Raw genomic sequence first — 19,603 nt, 5'->3', positions numbered from 1 at the left:
TAGATTGTGGCTGGCAATGATATAGAACCTGGTTCTTAGTCCAAGTCAGGGTGGTTTCTCTAAGTTACTCACTGATGAGACAATAACAATGGAAAAGTTTGCCTCATTAGCCCTCTGTTTGCTTAATTAGGAACAAATTGTTAGGTTTTTTTTTAAACTTTGAGGGGGAGGGGTTCCTATTCATTTTGTAGTCTTCATTGGTTTAAAAAAATTGTTTAGTCATTCCCTCTCTTTTTGATGGTTTGTACATTTCTGCCAGAGAACTTCTTTGTGTTAAGTCTCTAATAATCATCATCTATTTATGATATTTTTTAGTTTTGTTTCTAAAACTAGGTCCAATCCTATTTTTAATGGCTAAACTAATCTTGTGAATAGAGATTAGATAAATTTAGCTCTTTTGGTTTCTATAGTATTATATCTAAATTTGTCATCCAGAGGAAGATATTAGGAATATATACTTAGAGAAATACGGACTAATTATATATTAGAAATATATACTTAGAAAAATGCAGGCTATTTGAGATCAAAGAACTTTGATTGTATTTAAGATAGCATAGCCATACATGGTGCTCTCTTATGGGTTTTTTTTTTGTTTTTTTGGTTTTTTTGGTTAGTGCTGTCATAGCTCTCTGAAGTAAAGTTAGGAAGACCTGAACTCATATTTGTCTTCTGACATTTACTGACTGGGTGACTCTGGGCAAGTCACTTTAACTTTTCTCTCAGTTTCCTCAAATGTATAATGGAAATAAAAATAATACCTACTCTTCAAGAATATCATGAGGATCAAATGTGATAATATTTAGAAAACATTTAGTTTACTTACCAGGCAGTAAGTAAACAAAGAAAGTGAAAAAAAATTATGCTTCATTCTGTACTCAGATGCCATCATTTCTTTCTTTGGAGGTGTATAGCATTTTTCATCATAAGTCCTTTGGAACTTTCTTGGATCATTTTATTAATCAGAATAGCTAACAAAGTCATTCACATTTGATCATATACAATATTGCTTTTATTGTGAGACAGTGTTTTCCTGGGTCTCCTCACTTCCTTTGTATCAGTTCATATAAGTCTTTCCAGTTTTGTCATCTGCTAGTCATTTTTTTATTTAATATTTATTCTCATTTTGTATAAATAATGTTTTTTATACATTAATAAAATCTTGTTTAAGAGTAAAAGAAATACCCCCTTCCCCCATAAATATAGACTCGCTTGAGCGATAAAGGGGAGAGAAAAAAAATTAAAATTAAAAAATAATAGTAATAATTGTAGGTATGGCCAGGTGGTGCAATGGATGGAGCACCAGCCCTGGAGCCATGAGCACCCGAGCCCACATCTGGCCCCATACAACCAACAGTCACCCAGCCATGTGACATGCAAGCCACCCGAACCCCACTAACCTGCAAAAACCAAAAAAAAAAAGGAAAAAAAAGACCCAAAATAAAATTAAATAGTAATAATAGTAGGAGTGGCTGGGTGGCGGACAGAGCATTGGCCCTTGAGCCAAAAGCACTCGGGTCCAAATCCGGCCTCAGACAACCAACAATCACCCTGCTATGTGGCCCCAGGCAGGCCACCCAGCCCCATTTGCCCTGCACCCCCCAAAAAATAATAATAAAAAAATGTGCTTGAATCTTTGTTCCAACACCAACAACTCTGTTGTGGGTGGATCAGATTCTTTATAAGTTCATCACAAAAGTTACTTCCATATTTTTCCACCATTGCCATTGCTGATCGCAACTCCCTCCTTTCATATTTCTCCACTACCATGTACTTTATTTTCTCGCTCCTTTCACTCTGACTCTGTTGTAGGGTAGCTGAGTGGCTCAGCAGAACAGATCACTGGCTCTGGGGCCAAGAGGCCCTTAGCCCCCATACCACCCCTTAGGCCCAGCATCCACCCGGCCCTATGGTCCCGGACAGGCCTTCCAATCCCAGCCCCTTGCAAGATTTAAAAAAGAAAATGTTATATCTGACTACTCTCCCCCCATGGTCCATCCTCTCCTCTATCACTCACATCATCCCCTTCCCCCTGTCCCCCCCCTAGCCTTCTTACTCCAGATGCCTATACCCCATTGAGTATATCTGCTGTTTCCTCTCCTAACCAACTCTGAAGAGAGCGAAGATTCCCTCATTCCCCCCTTGCCTTCCCCCTTCCATATCATTGCAATAGCTCATTGGAATAAAGAAAAATCTTATTATATGAAATATCTTGGTCTATTCCCTCTCTCCTTTTTCTTTCTCCCATTACATTTCCATTTGTTATATTGACTCCATTTTTACACCATATTTTATCTTCAAATTCAGCTTTCTCCTGTGCTTCAACTATAAAAGCTCCCTCTACCTGCTCTATTAGCTGATAAGGTTCATATGAGTATTATCAGTGTCATTTTTCTATGCAGGAATACATGCAGTTCATCAAGTCCCTCATATTTTCCCCTTCTCCTCCAATCTCTATACTTCACCTGAGTCCTGTATCTGAAGATCAAACCTTCTGTTCAGCTCTGGCCATTCCAACAGGAACATTTGAAATTCCCCTGGTTCATTGAAAGTCCACCTTTTTCCCTGGAAGAGGACATTCAGCCTTGCTGGGCAGTTGATTCTCGGTTGCATTCTAAGCTCTTTTGCCTTCCGGTATATTATATTCCAAGCCCTACAAGCTTCCAGTGTAGTTGCTGCTAAGTTCTTTGTGATCCTGACTGCAGCTCCACACTATTTGAATTGTGTCCTTCTGGCTGTTTGTAATATTTTCTCTTTGACTTGGGAGTTCTGGAATTTGGCTATAATATTCCTATGGGTTAGTTTATTGGGATCTCTTTCTGGGGGGGGCGGGGATCGGTGGATTCTGTCCATTTCTATTTTGCCCCCTGCTTCTAGAATATCAGGGCAATTTCCTGTGGTAATTCTTTGAAAATGATGTCAATGCTCTTTTCCTGATCATAACTTTCAGGTATTCCAATAATTGTTAAATTATCTTTCCTAAGTCTGTTTTCCATATCAGTTTTTTTGTTTTGTTTTTTTTTTTTTTTAGTTTTTGCAAGGCAATGGGTGTTAAGTGGCTTGCCCAAGGCCATAGGGCTAGGTAATTATTAAGTGTCTGAGGCTGGATTTGAACTCAGGTACTCCTGACTCCATGGCCAGTGCTCTGTCCACTGCGCTACCTAGCTGCCCCTATCAGTTGTTTTTTCAATGAGATGTTTCACATTTTCTTCTAATTTTTCATTTTTTTTGGTTTTGAAGTATTGAGTCCTGGTTTCTCGTAAATTCATCAATCTCCTCGAGTTCTATTCTTTGTCTGAAGGATTTGTTCTCCTCAGAGAGTTTTCTTATCTCTTTTTCCTTCTGGCCAATTTTGCTTTTTAAAGCATTCTTCTCCTCAATAACTTTTTGAACTGTTTTATCCATTTGACCTAAGCTGGTTTTTTAGTATGCTATTTTCTTCAGCATTTTTTTGGATTTCCTTGACTAGGCTGCTGACTTCATTTTCATGTTTTTCCTGCATCTCTCTCATTTCTTTTCCCAGTTTTTCTTCTAACTCCCTCATTTGATTTTCAAAGTTTTTTTTGAGCTCTGTCATAGCCTGAGCCCAATTTCTGTTTTTCTTGCAGTCTTTAGATGCAGCAGCTTGTACTTCCTCATCTTCAGACTGAGTATTTTGATCCTTCTTGGGCTCATATGCAAAATATTTCTCAATGGTGTTCCTCTTGTTTCTCTGCATGCTCATTTCCCCAGCCTGAGCCTAGTTTTGGGGTGCTTCCTGAGCTTTTGGGATATTCCCACAAGGGTCTCAGTGTGTGAGGCTCTGTCCTCCCTCCTGGTCTATGAATGACCATATGCTCCCCCCCTGCCATGGGGCCGAGGTGGAGGAGGCCCCTGCTGTTCTATGGGGGGGGGCCTAGACTGTGATCAGGATCTGAATGTGGTCAGAACCCCAGAGTCCTGTTCCAGGGGCAGAGCTCTGCAGTCTCTCTCTCTTCACTCCCCTCCCTAGGTTCAATGGGCTCATGCCCTGAGGGCTCCTGCTTACTGGCTCCGCCTGCTTTTGTTTCCTGGAATTTGGCTTCCCTAGCCAAGCTGCTCTCTGTGTGCCCTGAGGGCTGGGCTTCAAGAGCTCCCTCTGGCGGAGGTCCCCTGCTGTTCCCCCAAGTTATGCCCTGTGCTTCCCGGGGCATAGCTCAGGAAACTCCCCTGCTGCTGGGGCTGCCCCTCCAACCCCGGGGAGCAGAGCCTTTTTGCTCTTTTCCAGGTTATCTTGAGTAGGGGAACTGCCTCACTGGGTCCCTCTGTAGGTTCTGGCACTCAAGAATTTAGTTAGAGTCCTTAGCTTATAAGTTTTATGAGAGAGCGCCTAAGACAGGATCCATTCTAGTTGCCATCTTGGCTCCGCCTCCCCCCCAGTCATTTCTTATAGCACATTCCATCACAAGCATATTCTACAACTTGTTCAACCATTTCCCAATTAATAGGAATCCCCTCAATTTCCAATTCTTTATTATCATAATAAGAGCTGCTATACATATTTTTACAGTTAAGTCCTTTTCCTTTTTCTTTGATCTCAGAGATATAGATTTAGTAGTGATATTGCTGAGTGAAGGAGTATGTACAGTTTCATAATGTTTTAGACATGATTTCAAAATGCTGTTCAGAATGGTTGGATCAGTTCACAGTTCTACCAATAATGCATTCCCGTTGTTCAGTCATTCAGTCATGTCTGACTTATTAAGACGCCCCATGGACCATATTTTCTATAAGGTTTTCTTGACAAAGATACTGTAGTGGTTTGCCATTTTTTTCTTCAGTAGATTAAGGCAAACTTAGGGTCACACACCTAATAAGTTTCTGAGGCTAGATTTGAACTCAGGTCTTCCTGACTCCAGACCCAGCATTCTACCCACTGAATCATCTAGCTTCTGTATCTCAGTTTTTCCACATACCCTCTAACATTTGTTATTTTTTCTTTTCTGTTATATTAGCCAATCCGATTAGTATTAGGTGGCATGCCAAAATTATTTAAATTTTTATTTCTCTAATCAACAGTGATTTAGAGATTTTCATATGATTGTGGCTGACTTTGATCTTTTTTCCTTCTTTCTTCATATCCCTTGACCATTTACCAATTGAGGAATCACTCATATTCTTCTAAATACGTGTGTGTGTGTGTGTGTGTGTGTGTGTGTGTGTGTGTGTCCACTTGAGAAATTTTTATCAGAGAAACTTGCTTTTAATATTTTCTTCCAGTTTATGGCTTTTTAAAAATCTTATCTACATTGCTTTTGTCAGGGTAAAGGCTTTTTTTTGGGGGGGTGGTAAAGGCTTTTTAAATTTAATGTAATTAAAATTATTGATTTTTATTTTCTGTTTCTCTCTGCCTCTTATTAGTCCATTAATTCTTTCCTTTTTACATAGAGCCAAAGGGTAAAATTTTCCATGTTCTCCTAATTTGCTATTGATATCCTTTAAGTCAATCACTTACCTATTTTAACCTTATCTTGGTATATGGTGTGAGATGTTGATTTATATCTAGTCTGTGCCAAATTACTTTCTATTTCTTCTAGCAGTTTTTGTCAGATAGTGAGTTCTTGTACCAAAAGCTTATATCCTTGTGATTATTGAACACTAGAGACTTCCAGACAAGATGGCACTGTTTTAAGGTCTTCTGGCTTTCCCTCAGAACTAAAATGAATCAAGCCTCTTAACATATTTTTGAATCTACAGGACCCAGAGAAAAACCAAGGAGAACATCCCACAGCAAGGTCTATCCTAAGGGAGAACGGGAATGTTGGGGGCAGAGAGCAGAGACCCAATACAGGGGTGGTGGGGTGAGGCTGGGGGACTGACCTGAGAACAGTGCTAGGAGCTTTTGCTCTGTACATGGCAGGCCAGACATCTATCTAGTCAGCTCCACAATTCCTTTGTTTTCAGATGAATGAATCTCTTTCTCCAGAACAAACACAGTAACAGCCCCCAGGTGTTTGTACCTTGCCCCAAAGCTCAGGTGTGGGCCACAGCTCTGATTTCAGATTAAGTTGGTTAACTATCTAACTGGAGGTTCCAGATGCCACTGCCCCCACCCCTCAGCCCAGGTCTATGGAGTGGGCCACTAATCAACATCACAGACAATTCAGAGAAAGCTTCTGGCATTCCTTACAGGCCTGCCCATGGAGTAAATCCCCTGGAGTGGGTAAAACCTCTAGGGATCTCAACACCTAAGGTCTGTGAGACAGCCCTTCCCCCAACACAAGACTAGGGAAAGGGCTTAACTAAGCTTCAGAGGAGAATATGAATTGGTCTCCAATCCAGAAATATTTCTTAGAAGAGATCAGAAAGGAGTTTAAAAATCAAATAGAATCATTGGGGAAAGAAATGCAAGAGAAAATTAGTATCTTTTAACATGAAAGCAAATCCTTTGAAAATATATTTGGAGAGCAGCTAGGTAGCACAGTGGATAGAACACCAGCCCTGGAGTCAGGAGGACTTGACACTTCAGAATTGCCTAGCTGTGTGACCTTGGGCAAGTTACTTAACCCCATTTCCTTAAATAATTTTTTTTAAAAAAAGAAAATACAGTTGGACAAGTGCAAAAAAAGAACATACTATTCTCAAAAACACAATTGAGAAAATGGGAAAAGATAACAACTCTTTCAAAAATAGAATTTACCAATTGGAAAAGGAAATGCGAAAGGTAAGTGAAGAAAACTCTCCTCTTAAAAAACCTCGAATCTGTGGAAACTACTGACTTCAAGAGACAGCAAGAATCTGTTAAACACATTTTAAAAAATGAAAAATAGAAGAAAATGTAAAATATCACATCAGCAAAATAACAGACCTGAAAAGTAGATCCAGGAGCTAATGTAAGAATTATAGGACTTCCTGAAAACCTTAAAGAGAAAAAAAAACCCCCAGAGTCCATACTTCCCAATATAGGTAAGGAGAGCTACCCTGATATCCTGGAACCAGAGGGCAAAATAGTCACTGAAAGAATACATTGATCCGGGGCAGCTAGGTGGCACGGTGGATAAAGCACTGGCCCTGGAGTCAGGAGTATCTGGGTTCAAATCCAGTCTCAGACACTTAATAATTACCTAGCTGTGTGGCTTTGGGCAAACCACTTAACCCCATTTGCCTTGCAAAAACCTAAAAAAGAAAAAAAAAAAGAATACATTGATCCCCTCCTAAAAGGGGATCCCAAAGTGAAAACACCAAGGAATATTGTGGCCAAACTCTAGAACTATCAGATCAAGGAAAAAATTCTTCAATCAGCCAGAAACAAATAATTCAAATATCAAGGAGTCATAGTCAGGCTTATATAGGATCTGACTGCATCAACATTAAGGGATCGAAGAGCCTGGAATATGATATTCCAGAGTGCAAAGGAGCTTGAAATGCAGCCAAGAATTCACTGTTCAATAAAACTGAGCCTTCTTTTCCAGGGGAAAAGATGGACATTTAACATAATAGGAGACTTTCAAATTTTCCTCATGCAAAGAGTAGAGCTAAACAGAAAAGTTGGTCTTCAAACAGGAGTCTCAAGAGATAAATGGAAAGGTAAATGGGGGAAAGAAAAAAAAGACTTATCCAATAAGATGAAACAGACTGTATCCTCACCTGGGAGGAAGATTCTCATAACTCTTGAGAATTATAGCTCTTTTAGAGGCAATATGCTTAGCCAAAAGTAATGGACACTCATGACTTGTCTATGATTCTGCTAGAATGATTTAAAAATAGGATCTCCTTAAAGGGGGGGCCCAGTAAATAGGGAGGAAGAGGGAGATTGAATCTGGTAAATTAATCACATGAAGAGGTGAAAAAAGATCTATTGCAAAAGAGGGGAAGAAAGGAGGAGGTGAGAACTGCCTAAATCTTACTCTTATAGATTTGCCTCAGAGAGGGATTAATACACACACACACACAATCAGTTGAGTTTAGGAACTTATTTTACCTCTCAAGTATTAAGAGGAGAAAGAGGGAGGAGGGAGACAAAGAGGAACTGACTGAAGGAGGGCAGAATGAAGGGGCAAAGGGAAAGGGGAAAGAAAGGGGAGAGGGCTTGGATAGAAGAGGACAAATACGCTGAAGGAGGTGGTATTCAGAAGCAAACTGGGGAATAGTGATAAGGGGAAAAAGGAGGAAAATGCAGATGGAGGGAAAACAACATGGAGGGCAGTAATGGAATGAACTCTCCCATAAAACCAGAATCCTACAATATGCTGCCTAGAAGAAGCAGAGATACATATAGACTAAAAGTAAAAGACAGGAGCAGAATTTATTATGCTTCAACTGAATTGAAAAAGGCAGGAGTAGCAATCCTTATCTCTGACAAAGGAGCTATAAAAATAGATCTCATTAAAAGAGATAAGGAAGGAAATTAAATCCTTCTAAAGGGTACCATAGACAATGAAATAATTTTAATACTAAATATGTATGCACCAAGCGGTATAGCATCCAAATTCTCAGAGGATAAGCTGAATGAATTACAGGAAAATGTAGATAGCAAAACTACTGGTGGGAGACCTCAACATCCCTCTTTCAGAATTAGATAACTCTAACCATGTAATAAACAAGAAGTAAATTAAAGAGGTAAATAGAATTTTGGTAACTTATACATGATAGACCTCTGGAGAAAATTGAATGGGGATGTGGCACCTAGACAAAAACTGACCTTGTACTAAGGCATAAAATATTCAAAATAAATACCTCAAAAATCATAGAAGAAGTAGTGATTTTATCCAAGACAATGACAAAGACATCAAAACAAAATTTAAGGGATACAGCCAAAAGCAGTTATCAAGGGGATATATCTCCAAATGCTTACTTGAATAAAATAAAGAGGAAATCAATGAACTGAACATGCAACTAAAAAAGAGGAAAGAACAAATTAAAACCCCTCAGTTAAATACTAAATTAGAAATTCTATAAATTAAAGGAGAAATTAATAAAATCAAATCAAGAAACTATAAAACAAATGAAAAAACAAAATAGCTAAGCCTTTGGTTAATTTGATTTAAAAAGTAAAGAAGAAAAACTAAAATACTAATAACAAAAATGAAAAAGAACTCACCACCAAATGAGGAGGAAATTAAAGTTATAATTTGGAACTATTTTGCCCAACTGTGTGCCAATAAATTTGGTAATGTAAGTGAAATTGATGAGTATTTACAAAAATATAAATTACCCAGGTTAAATGAAGAAGAAATTAAATACCTAAAGAACCCTATCTCAGAAAAAGAAATTCAATAAGCCATCAATGATCTCTCTAAGAAAAAATCTCCAAGGTCAGATGTATTCACAAGTGAATTCTATCATACATTCAAGGAACAACTGATTCCAATTCTTTATAAACTCTTTGGAAAAAATATGTGAAGCTGGAACTCTGCCTAACTCCTTTTCTGACACCAGTATGGTGCTGATACCTAAATCAGGAAGAGTCAAAACAGAGAAAGAAAATTTTAGACCAATTTTCCTTATGAATATAGATGCAAAAATCTCAAATAAAATCTTCGCAAAGTGATTACAGCAAGTTTTCACTAGGATAGTACATTATGACCAAGTAGGATTTATCCCAGGAATGCAGAGTTGGTTCAATATTAGGAAAACTGTTAGTATAATTGATCGTATCTATAACAAATCTAACAGAAATTATATGATTATCTCAATAGATGCTGGGAAAAGCCTTTAACAAAATACAGTACCCATTCCTACTAAAACACCAGAGAGCTTATGAATAAATGGATGCTTTCTTAGAATGATAAGCAGTATCGTTCTGAAACCATCAACAAGCATTACATGGAATAGGAATAAGTTTAGAAGCATTCCCAATAAAATCAGAGGTGAAGCAAGGATGCCCATTATCACCATTACTATTCAATGTTGTGGTAGAAATGTTAGCTTCAGCAATAAGAGAAGAAAAAGAAATTGCAGGAATTAGAATTGGGAAGGAAGAGACAAAAACTCTCACTCTTTGCAGATAACATGATGGTATACCTAGAGAATCCCAAGAAATCATGTTCAACTCTTTGGAATTGCTTTGGTGTTTTCTTGGCAAAGATTCTAGAATGGTTTGCCATTTCCTTCTATGACTCATTTTACAGTTGAGGAAGTAAGGCAAACTGGGTTAAGTTACTTTCCCAGGGTCACATAGCTAATCTATGTCTGAGGCCAATTTCAGCTTTCAGCAATGAATTTTCCTGACTTCAGGTTGGGTTCTCTCTCCATTTTACCAGGTAGCTACTTATTTCATTTTCATGTAGCTCATGACTAATATTGATAAATGTACTTTTAAGAATGAATGAATAGTTAAATATGATTTTATCTACCTAATTTTTAAAAGTCATGATAACACTTATTTGTAATTATCTATGTTTTTAATTTTTTTTAAATTTTTCCATCTTATCTTCAACAAAGTTGACAGAAATACATATCCTTTTTTCCAGGTAAAGAAATTTGACCTAAACAAAAGTTTTGTGTATATATTATGTATTATATATACATATATATATGGCATTAATATGTACTCATGTTTATAATGGTTATATAATATATGTATGTCTGTATATATGTAAATGTGTATTGTTAAAAGCCCCTTTCTCAACAAAGTTTGGTATTAGTAAGTCAAAAATAGAAATTAAGCTTTTAACATAAGTATACTAAATATTCCAGTGTCTAGCTTTAAGCAAGACATATAGAACTGAGACTTAAATATATTTTTATTTTTATTTTAGGGGTTTTTTTTTGCAAGGCCAATGGGGTTAAGTGGCTTGCCCAAGGCCACACAGCGAGGTAATTGTTAAATGTCTGAGACTGGATTTGAACCCAGCTACTCCTGACTCCAGGGCCAGTGCTTTTATCCACTGTGCCACCTAGCCACCCTGAGACTTAAATATCAAATGTTTATTAATTATTATCTAAGATTCAAAATATTTATCAGTGAATCCAATTAGAAAACTGATCCAAAGTAAAAAATTGGGAGAGAATTTTTATAGAGTTTAAACACAGAATCATAAAACTTTTGGTGATAGCCAATGAAATTACATATTCTTTCATAAAGATGTCATATTACACATATTGGTCTTTTTTCCTGAGTTAGAATGTCTGTTTCTTGTCAGGACTGACAGAGATTCCATTAGGAGGAGGAATAGTGCCTTTTCCTGACTCAAGATAATTATCCCTTATCAGAAATATTACAAACTCCATAAAACATAGGAGTCTTCCTCTGTTTCCAGAATATCTATACCATCCAACCTAAACCTTGATAAAAATGAAGGAATTTATTGATGCAATTATAAGAGTGAAGAGGCAAATTGACACATGCAGTCAACAATGAAATTTTAAACCCTTAGTAGAGGCAAAATCTGAGCAGAAATGTTTAAAATGTATTCACTTTAAATGGTATACATTTAAATGGTATACATTTATATTTATAGTTTCATGTACATTTTTTATATTTCATACATATATCAGAAAGTTCAAATGCAAAGATTTTTGATGATATTATAGAAATAAAGGATTCCAGAGTTTAGAACATTTTAGCCAACATAACCTGTGTTTGTGAATTAGCAACTGAATATATTATTTATAGTAGTTGCACACAGGAAAAGTTACTACAATAATGAAACTTCACATCTGATTATAATAAATTTTTCATATTTTTCCTTGCTTCATTATAGCAATGGAGAGGAGGGCAGACATAGGCATTTATATAACATGTACCCTCTACCAGCTGCAATTGCAGATTTTATCACATTTGATTCCATGGAGCACTCCTTTGAGGCAGGTGGTATTAGTATTCCCATTATTCAGTGGAGGAAATTGAGGTCACAGATTTGCCTAGGGTCATAGAGATAGTATTTGATGTTGCACTTGAACTCTGGTCTTCCTGGCTTCAGGCCTGGTACTTTAACTACTGTACAACCAGCTACCTTGATGGAGAATCATGAGTATGAAACACTGAATATAAAATGATATTGTTGTTTAGTTGCTTGAACTTGTTCCCTTTTCCTTTTTTATTCCTTATTATAATAGATGATTCTCTTGTGAAATGATATTATAGCAGAAAAAAAAACTTACAATAAAAAATATATTTACCTTTTATAATTTCAGGAACCCCCTCATGTCCTTTATAGGAATTGAGTCTGAACCTGTGAGTTCTTTGGTACAGGAAATTCTCTGAAGGGGGTGAGGTAGGGAGAACAATCCCTTTATCAGTGCTAGTCAGCAGGTCTCTGAAACTGAAAATATTTTTTACTATGTTATCTTAAAATAGTCTTTAAATGTACCTTTCTTTTGTTTGTTCTTTCCTTCCTTTTATTTTTTTTTCGAATTCCTATATAACTTCTGGCCTGGAAAATCAAATTTTATTCAACATTTAGAATCTCTGTTAGATTAACAACTCCAGTTAAATGTCCCTTAATAATGATTTAATTGATCTCCCTAAATTCATAGCTAATCTCCAACATTTATTAGCTGTGTGACCCTTTGCCTTAACTTCCTCATCTGTAAAATGAGCTGGAGAAGGAAATGGCAAAAACTTTGCCAAGAGAACACCAAAATAGATCACAATGAGCTGAACATGACTGAAACAACTGAACACCCATCACCACCACATTAAAAACCATGTGGAACATTATGCCAAATAGAAAAATGCAAATCTAAACAACTTGGGCAATCAGCTGGACAGAGTGTTGAACCAGGATTTAGGAAGACTGATCTTCCTTGTTCAAAGCTGGCCTCAGACAACTTACTTGCTGTGTGACTCTGGAAGTGTCACTTAACCCTGTTTGCTTTAATTCCTCAGCAAGAAAATGAGTTGGAAAAGAAAATGACAAACCATTCCAGTATCTTTGCCAAGAAAATCCCAAATGAGATCACAAATAACTGAACATGACTGAAACAGCTGAACACACTACCACCACCACCACCACCATCACATTAAACATTGTTCCAAATCACTAATAATAAGAAAAAGGTAAAACAGAACAACTTGGGCAGCTAGGTGGTACTGTAGACAGAATGCTGGGCCAGTAGGCAGGAAGACTCATTTTCCCGATTTCAAATTTGACCTCAGAAACTTAATTGTTACATGACCCTAGAAGTGTCACATAACCCTGTCTGCTGCAATTCCTCTCAGTAAAATGAACTGGAAAAGGAAATGGCAAAACCATATCAGTGACCCCAAATGGTGTCACAGAGTCAAATACACGTGAAGACAACTGATTAACAATCATATTATATTGTTTTCACACACACACACACACACACACATCTACAAATTTGAGTAGTTTAGAAGCAAGTTTTTTATTTATATGATTTTTATATTGTCATTGTAGAAATTCATACGAAAACATTCACAGTAATTGAGGTACTTAAATCTTCATGATTTAATGTTTTGTAGCATTCAATTAAACTAAATAGCACCTTTCCCCTATAAAACTTTATAAAACATTCATGATGAATGAAGACACTAGTTATTTTTACTCTAGGAAATTACTTTTTTGGAACTGTGTATTTTAGTACATGAATTTTAGTTAGAATGACCTTCAGATACTTAAATAATTAGAATTGATCTTTTGGCAGCATATTGAAGATTTGTTAGAACTAAATTCCTATCTTCAAAAAAAGTTATCCTTGTCATAGGACATTTGGTGATAGCTCTACTTTCTGATTTTATATTTAAATCACCAATAGAAGTGGAACGTTCATTTAACATGTTGTGGTACTTAATATGGTTGGCTATAAAGTGAAACTAGATTTCTGGTTTGTTTGCTAACAGCAAGGAACTGTGCTGCCTGATGTGACTTATTTCCTTTGTTACTACAGTATAACACAGAAAATTTCATGACACTGTGTAGTAACAAAATACCTTCTTTTAAAACAGTGCTAATGGTTGGTTGTCCTGAATCTACACTTGGAGCTCTTAGGAAATGAAAGTCCATGGTGACCATGATATGATTTATTGATACTAATAGTTTGTTTTGATTAACTGCATTACCATCATTATCTAAATGGTATGGACCCTTTCATCATCATTGTAATATTTTATAGTTTTGTATAACTCTTTTAACATTTTCAAAATTTTCACACTTGCCAGATTTTACTAGATATCCTAGCAATAGGGAACTTCAGAAGAAATTTCTCAGAACCCAATCAATAAAGATCTCTAGTTTCATAACTATTGTATCTAAACCCAAATAAATTTTTGGTAGTCGGTTAGTATGAGGTTTTATTTTATTCCTTAATACCCACATCTCTCTTCCATAATCCTATCTGTCTTTATCTCTTCTTGATAGATTCTATCAGTGTTTCTTTTAAATAGGTATTCTTTAGGTTTCTTAGAGCATTTTGACTCAAAGTATGCAGTCATGTACCATTTTAAGCTGCTCAAGACATTTTCTATTCTATGTTTATTTTAGATTGTTTATTCAATATTGGTTCAAGAAACCTTCATTGAATGGCAACTATGTATTGATTATATGCTAGGATTTGTAGAAGACACAAAGATAACAATAACAAATAGCACTTTAAGGTTTGCAGAATGCTTTACAAATATCAACTCATTTTATTCTCATAACCAAAGTAGAAACTATTATTATCCTCATTTTGCAGATGGGGAAACTGAGACTGAGTGTGTGACTTGCCCAGGGTCATACAGCTACTAAGTGCCTGAGGCTAGATTTTAGTTCATGCCATCAGTAAGTAACAGTTCACATACCTCTCATAGTAAGCAAAATATGTGCTATAACAAGTTACAGAATTCCGAGATTAGGGGGTAGGATTGGAAAAATCAGAGGAGGAATCAATCACATCCCTTTGAGAAAATTGAATAAAGTTCCATGAAGTCACCATAAGAAGCACAATTTTTTGATGCTAGTTCATGCCCTGCCTCTGCTTGTGACTCATGCCCTCTGTTTCATAGAAGCAGGTAATTTTTAAGGTCACATTAAAAAATCCAGTTTCAGATATTTTGATTACATAATATTAAAGAGAATGTGATCTGACCCTTGGAAGATCATGAAGTTTAGACTTGTTAGAGGTCAAATGGAATTGTGGTTAGGAAGCTTGCTTGAGGATTTAAATTGAAGCTCTGACACTGACTGATGTTTGTTCTTCATTCCCAAAGAAGACCATGACATCAGGGAGGTGATGCCATGACAAGCACATGAATTGGATTTGAGTGAGGGTATGCTGTTTTAAGTCACCAGTCTCACTTTCTCCTCCAGATAGCCAGATATATTAATCAGGATTACTGAAAATGGCCCTGGTTGTGAGGCAATCAGGGTTAAGAGACTTGCCCAAGGTCACACACAGTCAGCAAGTAGCAAGTGTCTGAGGCTGGATTTGCACTCCCATCCATTCATTTTAAAATTGATAGAATTTAAAATTTTTTTATAAATATGAACTATTATAAATGTTAGCTGTTCATATCACGCTTTCTGACATTTGAGGTAAATTGTAAAAGCAATTGAAGGATTGATTTTAAGCAAAGGTAAGGTGACATGTAATATTTAGATAAATTGTTAAATGAATTGTGAAAATCTTTTTTCCTAAAAGAAATTAAAAATTTTCAATTATTAGAGGAAACTTAAATTATTAAAAGGAACATAGTTCCAACATTGACTTTGAAAAGAATAGAATAAGCTTCCAATCTAACATTTTACCCATTTCTAATTTCTTTGATTGATTTTAGGTTCTATTTCAGAAAATAAGTATATTTTCAAATATTCTATTTCTATAGCCTCAACAAATTACCGAAAGGAGAAAATTCATCTCATCCTAGTTGAATATGTTAAAATTCAATTTATAAACTTCTTGATACATTATAGGTAGAAGGAAGTTCCTGCATATTTACACTCATGTGTAAAAAATAAATGTAAGGGGTAGCTAGGTGATGCAGTGGATAGAGCACTGGCCCTGGAGTCAGGAGTACCTGAGTTCAAATCCAGCCTCAGACACTTATTACCTAGCTGTGTGGCCTTGGGCAAGCCACTTAACCCCACTTGCCTTGCAAAAAAAAATATAAATAAATGAATGAATGAATGAATGAATAAATAAATGTAGCAGAAGCTGTATTATCTGGTATTTTGCTAACTATATATTCCCACAATAGACATTTCAGAAATGCTATAGCACTAACCTTTATAATAAAACATAACACTCAGATTTCAGACAATGCTGAGTAAATGCTAGGTAGTTTAGAGAGCAATAAACTGCTTTCAACATTTGAGAAAAAAAATCCACTAGATTTTCATAGGAGTGTGATTAAAAGGAACAAATCACTGCTTTTTCATTCACCTAGAAGAGTTAAAATACCCTGGGGTAGCCTAAATTAACTCCTAGTTAACCTAAACTTGTGAATGTCAGTCAGCCAGCATTAAGTAGCAGCTATTGAGTACAGAAAGAAAGGTAACAGACACCCTGCTCTCAAGGAACTCAGAGTAAAATGTGTAAGAAAACATGCAAACAACTAATTGAGCTAATTAGCAGAATAAAGGCATTAGTATTAAGGTGGGGAGTGGGGAGGTGAGAAAGGCCTCTTTTAAAAGATAAAGTGCAAGCTAAGACATGAAGAAATCTAGGGGAGTTTAGAAACCAAGATGAGGATAGAGAGCATTCCAGACATCAAAGACAGTCAGAGGAAGGCTCTTAATCAGGAACTGGGAAGTCTTCCAAGAGGAGTAGCAAAGGAGGCCAGTGTCACTGGGTCATAAAGTATATTAGGGGTTGAGGGAAGGAAGCAGATAGTAAATTGTAAGAAGACTGAAAAGTTAAGAAAGAGAGTTTATGTTTGATCAAATTACATTTTGAGGTATTTATAAACTATACTGAGGGACATTTTTTAAAATGAGAGTGTCATAGCTTTTAAATATTTTTCATTTACTATGGAGGAAATACAAGTTGTGGCAACTTTGCTTGAAAGTTTGTGGTATTTGTTTAATTAGATATTTTGGTTTTGAGTTCTACCTTTTGTCATTAACCAGCTGCATGATCTTGAATATGCTATTAAATCACCTAATCTCTCTCTGTTCATTCTGTCTGATGAGGAGGTAATGTGCTCTTTTACCCAGTTTATGATGATCAAACTAGATAATCAATATGTAAAACTTTTGTGCAGTACTAAAACTTTATGTGACTTTGGTCTAGTAACAAGCAATAGTTTTCATAGTATACTTGTTGGTAAAATTCTCAGTTTCATGTTCAATGAATTGTTAATTTGTTGTTTATCTCTTAATCTTAAAAGTATACAGTTCATTAAAAAGTATCCCATTTTCTTTTGCATCTTATATTTAAAATTTGTATTACAAAGCAGATCCCTTGTGATCTTGGGCAAGTCACTTAAGTGATCTTGGGGAAGTCATTTAACCCCATTGCCTTAAATAAATAAAAAAAATGTAAAAAAAAAAGAAGGGCAGCTAGGTGGTGCAGTGGATAGAGCACGGGCCCTGGAGTTAGGAGGACCTGAGTTCAAATGTGGCCTCAGACACTTAAGAATTGTCTAGCTGTGTGATCTTGGGCAAGTCACTTAATCCCATTGCCTTAAATAAATTAAAAAATTAAAATGCAAAGCAGATCCCTCAGTAAGCATCCATTAATTAAGTACCTATTATGAACCAGACACCATGCACTAAGGCTACAAAGAAAAAAGCAAAGCAGTCCTTGCCCTCAATGAGCTTATAGTTTAGTTGTGGTAGACCACATGTAACATATATATTGCCCTTCAGTTGTGTCCAACCCTTTGTGACCTTGCGGATTGTACTGCTTATAGGGTTTTCTTGATAGTGATACTTGGAGTGGTTAGCTATTTCCTTCTCCAGTGAATTAGGGCAAATAGAGGTGACATGATTTGCCCTACATTGCACAGATAATAAGTGTCTAAGACCAGATTTTAACTTTGTTCTTCCCACTCCAGGCCCAGCATTCTATCCTGAGTCATCTAGCTATCCTTTGTACTTATATAGAACATACAAAATAGATAGAGAGTAATTTGGAGGAGAAAGTACCTAATGATTGGATGGCATCAAAGAAGACCTCTTGTTGAAAATTGTACTTGAACTAAATTTTGAAGAGAACTAGAGATTCTGAGAGATGGAGCCAAGAAATAAGTGCATCCCAGACTTGGAAAATGGAGTCTCATATATGAGGAATAAGAAAGCCAGATTTCTAGACATCTTTGTATGTGGAAGGGAATCATGGGCAATGTGGATGTGGTAGGAGCCACATCTGCTTTGTGCCTGTGATTGCCATTGTTTTTAAGTGTGCTTCCCTGCTGCCCCCTTCTTAGTTCCAGATGGGGTTGCATGTAGTGATGGGGATACTGGTCCCTCAGTCTTGGTAAGAGTTGGTGATAGTTCTACTTCTTTGCTTAGGCCAAAGTACCTTTTGTTCACAACCCCAAGTCTCCCTTTCTCTTTATCCTCTGTCCCCTGGCCCAGTGACCCAGTGATGTTATTTTAGTATCCAAGAATGCCTTAATCCATATATTTTAATTCATTTCTAATTATTCAGGTAGCCTAGTTTCTACCTGGGCAAGAATAACTGAGGCAGGTTTGTGTAAGGTTGTAAAAGGCTTTAAGTGACAAATGGGAGAGTATTTATTTAATCCTAGGGATGATAGGGAGCCACTGGAATTCATTGAATAGAAGGTAGTAGCATGATCTAATTCTCACTTTTGGATAATAAATCTGTCAGCCTTGTAAAGGAGAGAAAGGATATAAGCATGCTATAAAATTTGGGGTTAAGATCTTATAGATTTTTTCTTAAGTGTTTGCTGTTTTTTTTTTTTTTAGTGTTATGAAATAGACTGACTCCTTTGGTAGTTTACTATGTTTGTATGATAGAAATTTACATGTATACTGGTTTTGAGTTATTTATCCTTTTTTAGTTCCATAAAATAATTCTCCCATCTTGAGAGTTTTCTGGCAAATGTTTCAAGTTATACATTGTACAGGAAAAACAGATTAATGCCAAAGAAAGTGATTTACGATGTTTAAAAACTGTTGCATTTTTGTCTCTTTATGGAAGCATGCCTTAAATTTTCTACAGAATAACATTTCATAATATATCAACTTCCCACGTAGAGGAGCTGGTTCAGTGGTTGCTAAACTTTTCTGAGATCTTGCTGAACAACACAATACTCAGAGCTGTTGCTAGCTTCTGGAAATCTCTTCTCTAAAATGCTAATTTATCTGGATCCTTAGTATCTTTATTAAGATTGCTTCAGGAAAAACTGTCAGGTGAAAACCCAACTTGGGAGAAATCTACCCTAGGTGTCAGTGTTTTGCATTTACATGAAAATTGTCTTTATAAAAGGCTTTATTAATGGTTCTTGGTTTAGATAAATTCTTATATGGTGGATCAGTTCAGTTTGTCCTATATTAAGGGCAACTAAGTGATGAAGTATATATAGTCAATAGTCATTAAGGCTTCACCTCTGGAGTTTAAGTCTGGCCTCAGACACTAGCTGTAACACTAGTCCACTAGCTTGCATGAGACACTTAATCCTGTTTGCTTCAGTTTCCTCATCTGTAAAATTAACTGGAAAAAGAAATAGCAAGCCACTATTATCTATGTCAGTAAAGCTCCAAGTGGAGTCACAAAGAGTCTGGCACAACTGAAA

General features: G+C 36.3%; 1 protein-coding gene across 8 annotated transcripts in view; it reads left to right on the top strand.

Moving 5' to 3' along the window:
• The window catches only part of XRCC4 (X-ray repair cross complementing 4), a 393,136-nt gene that overhangs the window by 142,229 nt on the left and 231,304 nt on the right, over window positions 1-19,603 (top strand). The window lies entirely within an intron of this gene.

This window comes from Macrotis lagotis, chromosome X, assembly GCF_037893015.1.
Source record: "Macrotis lagotis isolate mMagLag1 chromosome X, bilby.v1.9.chrom.fasta, whole genome shotgun sequence".
NCBI classification, from domain to species: domain Eukaryota; kingdom Metazoa; phylum Chordata; class Mammalia; order Peramelemorphia; family Peramelidae; genus Macrotis; species Macrotis lagotis.
Note: the sequence above shows the minus strand (reverse complement) of the source record. Positions and strands in the feature narration are given on the sequence as shown.